This window comes from Triticum urartu, chromosome 6A, assembly GCF_056163025.1.
Source record: "Triticum urartu cultivar PI428250 chromosome 6A, HENAU_Tu73, whole genome shotgun sequence".
Classification (NCBI taxonomy): domain Eukaryota; kingdom Viridiplantae; phylum Streptophyta; class Magnoliopsida; order Poales; family Poaceae; genus Triticum; species Triticum urartu.
Genome location: NC_141878.1, coordinates 89806815 through 89812028, shown reverse-complemented (window position 1 = coordinate 89812028; position 5214 = coordinate 89806815).

Genomic DNA, 5214 nt, shown 5'->3' with positions numbered 1-5214 from the left:
CTCTTCCCCACCAATCGACCCGTCAACGCTCCGTGGCCCCGATGTCTGGCGACCAGAGGGCCGACTCAGACCGATGGGCAGCGTGGCCAGCCCGGGCGGTGCCACCTGCCCATGAAGACCTCAACCCCGCGCTCCAGGCGGCACGAGCACCGCCTAACGCTGCGGGGCGCGGGCGTCGTGGCCAGGCGTCATCCACCCCCACTCCACGACAAGCGCGAGCCGCTGCAAGGGACGCAAGCCACGCCGCAGCAACGACGCCACACACCCAGCGGGAGTAGGTGAACATGCAGGCCGCGCTCACGGTGGCGCGGGAGTTGCTGCGGTGCCGGCTGATGGAGAGCGGACGCGACAAACTGCTGGAATGTGTCGATGAGCTGCTGGATGTGGTGGCGTCAGGAGCGCCGCCTTTCTACTATCTAGTTCCTTCCTGAGCCGCTACTGTACCTCACGACGGGCCACGCCGCAACTGCGTGCCCTCGGGTGCGCTCGGGGGCTTGACCAACGCCAGGACGGCCGGCGGCGCCGGGGGGCCCCGTTGCCCCCGCGCCGCCTCTGATGAACATGGGCACGAGCGTTGCCCCCATGGCCCCAGCGAGGCGTCGCGCTATCATCCTCAGGACGCCGCGCTGGGTCGGCAACGTGGAGCGTGCGGTACTACAACAAGGTGTTTGGGGTGACCGCCCCGGAGGCCTATGTGCCCCGCATGATGGACCAGAAGTACACGCCGGAGGACGACCCTGGCTCATTTCTCGGGCCAGGTTGGGAGGAGGAGGCATTTGGAACTGAAGCCTTCCAAGAGCCGCCGGAGAGCCCCACCAACCGTGCCGTCGACAACAGATACATGGTAGAACTAATCCCTCAGGAGCAAGCTTACGCTAACCATGAGTCACAGATGAACTAGGCCACGACGCCGAATGGTGGCCCCGACACGGTGATGCCCGCCTCGATAGGAGAGACCCACTGGGGGCTCCGCGGAAGGGGCCAGGAGCAAGGCCCCTCCGCATGTCACGGGGAGCAAGGCAACACCCAGAGGTAGGCCCTCTGCCGGGGTGGCGACCACGACCCTTCCCCCAGCAGAGGACCTGTGGTCGCCGAGGGCGCCGCTGGCGTCCCATCTACCCTCGTTGGGCCGTCCTGGTTTTCGGTCGTCCCAGCGGTGGTAGGGGATGGCGCAAGGCGGGGCCCTCGCCTGGCGATATGAAGTAAGGCCTAGTGCTTGTGAAGATCGCCGCCCGTGACACTCTCGAGTAATAATGAGTGGGACTGTACACGCCCCGGAGTCTCCGGAGAGCCGCCCTCGGGCCTTGGGGGCTCCCTCCCATGCCTAGTGGCAGCACTTAGCTCCGCGCTGGTGAGAAGACATTGAAGACTAGACTAGGCACCGGACGCGGCCATTTGCTTTGGTTCTCTTCTCTGTAACCCTGCCTTCTGGATTTGGATTTTAGTTGAAGTTGAATTTTCATTTGATGTGTGCAGGGGGGATGCCTTTTCTCGTTCGAGTTATTTCTCGCAGTCTCATTCTTGCCTTATTTCGGAGTTCGCGCCAGTCGCTCCCCCCTCGCGGGCCCCTCGTGAGTCAGGCTGGGCATGAAGCACACGAGCCACACACGTGTCAAGCCGTGGCGGTCGCTCGCTTATCACACGGCCCTCCCGGGCGTGGCGACGAATTCATCCGGAGCTCCTCAAAAATCCGCAATCTCTCGGGCCAGTTTTGGGCTTGTCCAAGCTAAGGTAAAACCGCAATGACACCCTTGGCCCGGCGTGCTAAAGCTCATGAAGGCACAAACTCAATTTAGCATGAAAGGATAAAAGCTGCGATTGTTTACATGAGGGGCTCCCCCTCTCAAAATGCTCTTACAGTCTTCCAGGGCCACGCCCAAGTTTTTACAGGATAAATAACAGGGAAATAAGGAATCAGTCGGATACGTCACTCGCCACATCCCCCATGTCATCTTCAGACGCGTCTCTGGCGTCGCTATCAGCATCGTTGGCGTTGCCTCCACCTTTGCCGGCATCGACAACACCGTCATCTACCACGTCGCCTGCATCCACCGCAACCACAACCCCGTCATCGTCAAAAGCGAAGGCCCTGACCAGCGCATCCACGTGGTCTTCAACCCACCACGCCAAGTCGCCCCGGATGGCTTCCGGCACGGGAGCGATAGCAACGTCAAAATCGAAGTCGAGATCAATGTTCCGGAGGTGGCTGAAGATGCGGGAGAACGCGCGCCCAAGCAGACTGCGACTTCTCTCCTCCACAAGCTGGCAAGCCATGTTAGACCGGGCTTCCAGGCGCGTCACCACGTTGGTGAAGAAGGTCAGGTGACTGGCGTAGTCATTCGAGTGGGGAGGTGGTGCATTCTCGTCACAGATGAAGCCCAGGGCGGCATTAGCCCTGCTCCGGAGACCCTGAAGCATGGGGGCGTGCTCGCGCTCCAGCGTCCGCCGTTGAAGCACTTCCTCCTTGTTTTGCCGCGCGACGGCCTCAGTGTCATCAACCCGCCTCTGAAGACAAAGCAGCTCGGCACAGGCGGAGGCCAAGTCCGCCTGCGCCGTGACCAGGGCGGTGGCTGTGGCCTCCTCATGCCTCTCTGCCTCATCTGACCTGGGCCGAAGAGCGGCGGTCCTGCCCGCTGCCTCAGTTCCCGCAAGCTTCAGCTTCAAGACATGCTGACCTTCAAGATCCACGTGAACCTCGGCCACTCGGCGGTCGACTTCCTCCTGGACTCGGGCCTCGCGAGCCCCGATGACATCCTCCTCTTGGGCAACTTAACTCTCCCTCATCTCAAGTTGCTCAAGCTCGAGGCTACGCTCCACGGCTTCTAGAGCCAACGCCTCCTCACGCTTCCAGACCTCATCTTCCTCGGCAGGCGTCCCCCTTAGTGTCGTGAGGGCGGCTTTGCACGCCACCACTTGCTGCTCAAGGGACGCATTCCAGGCATGGAGCTCCCACGCGCGCTTCTCCGTAGCCTCGTGACGGCGGTCAGCTTCACGAGCCTCCTCCAGAGCTCGGGAGCAGGCCTCATGGGAGGCTGCGAGGGAGGCCTTGGCCTTCACATTTTCTAGATCGCGCTGGTGGTACCCGAGGTTGATGGCCACTTTCAGCTTGTGCCACTCCTCCACCAACCGAAGACCCTCGGCCTCAAGTCGCGCGTCAACACCCTCAAGTTCTTCGCCGAGTCGGTTCATCGCATCCGTCGCCTCCTGGAAGTGCTCATGACGAATGACGCTCCGCCCGCACTCGAACTCGAGCACACAGCCTATCTCGCCCTCCGCCACGGGGGCAGTGGGCGACGCCCGGCACGGCGCGCCCCCTCTCAGCAGGTGGCTGGGGGCTGGCGCGGCCTCAGGCGCCAGCCGGCCCTCACGAGGGGCCTGAGCCGAACAAGGCCCGCTGCTTGAAGAAGATCCTAGGGTCGAGGCAAGCCAGCTGCCGACTGTGACCAGGGGGGAGCCCTTGGCACGCCTACTGCGCTCCGAGCGAGGCCGCGAAGGAAGGACGGCAAAGGCGCGAGCTCGGGGCACCTTGATGACGGACCAACTCCCACGGCTGACCCCACATCATGGGCAGCACCCGAACCTGCGGCGCTGGAGCATGGCGGGTCCGACGGGAAGAGAGGGAGCTGCTTCTCAGGAGATTTCACAGCCTCGGCGGAAGGGGTCCTGAGGGAAAAATCGTGAGGAAGGGAAGATGGCTCACAGAAGATCACCAAAATAAGGTACTTTCTCGTCGACGGCGATGTACTTTCGTCGTTTCAGCGGCCTGAAGATACCACTGCCGCTCGAAGATCCTTTCCTCTTGCGGAGCTCCTCGAAGTCCATGCAAAGCCGACCGAAGCGCTGAACGTGGCGGCCAGTGCGGGGTGAAGCCAGAGAGGTGCTTGGGAGAATGACTTCAGGGGTGCCTGGCTGCGGAGAACAGTCGGGCACCATCTCCTCGCAGCCTCCCGAGGCCTCCGGAGTTTCGGCCTCGGGAGCCGCATGCTGCCTCACCTCAGCAACCGGCGTCCGAGAATCACCGGATCCTGAGGATGACGCCTCGGGAGCCCCAGGCGGCGTCCACACATCGGCACTCATGCCGCCAGCCTCCGGTGGCGCTTGTCCCCCTGCACCCACATTCGAGGCGAGATCGGCACCAGCGACGAAGAGGGGAACCACGCTGGCAGGGTTCTCGTGAGACCCCACCAGGCCGTTCGGACGCAGCCCCCACTCATCAAAGGAAGGCATGCTCCCCACGAATTCAGCCTTGTTCCCGCAGCGATACAACAGACAGTTCTTCCCTGGCAAGTCATCCGGCGAAGGGACACCTGTCAGGACCTTGAGCACCATTTGCCGCAACCCAAAGGGGAGCCCGGACTCCTGAAACCTCATGTGGTCCTGACTGCTGAGCAAGGTCCACATCGGGCGAGAATGGCGTTGAAGCGGAGCAACCCGGCGCCTAATAAACTCCCTCACTACCATCAGCACGGTCACACCACGGTCCTTCAGCATCCTTAGCCGGAACCAGACAGGAGCAAGGCGGGGGCTCGCGAGCCTCTCATGGACCCAGCCTAAGTGGGGAACGGCAGGCGCTGATGGGGCGTGGAGCAGGGGGCTGAGGACACCAGCGTCGACAAATACCCACCGTGTCTGAAACTCGCTCGTAGATGGAGGAAGCTCGAAGTCGATCCCCGTGCCCACCGTCGCGGCCACGGCCTGGAAGCTCACGCACCCCGAGCTTTGCCGGGGATCGGTCAGATACAATGAGAAGAAATGGCGGAGAAGGGCCACAGAAGGAGCGATGCCCACCATGGCCTCGCACACAAAGGCGAAGACGGCAAGGAGAGTCACGGATTGGGGGTCGAGATGCAGCATATGGATCTGGTAGTGTTCAAGCACTGCGTTGAAGAAGGCAGAGAAAGGGGGAATCAGGCCCGCCCAAAGGGTGTCGATGAAGATTGGGACCTCGGTGACTGTTCGAGCGATGCGAGCGCGAGACGCGGGCCAAGCCACCGTCTCCCCCTACTCGTTGAAGCTGGTGGCGAGCATGGGACACACCTTGTCCATGGCCTCGTCATTGAGCACCAAGGACCGGCCGACTGCAGGCTCGGCGGCTAGAGGCGCACTTGGCGGAGACAGTGGCTTCTTCCCCTTGTCATCTTGTTTCGGTGCCATGGCGATGAAGCAGGCTGAGTGCAGGTCATATTGGAGAGGAGGGGCAGAGTCTCGAGGAAG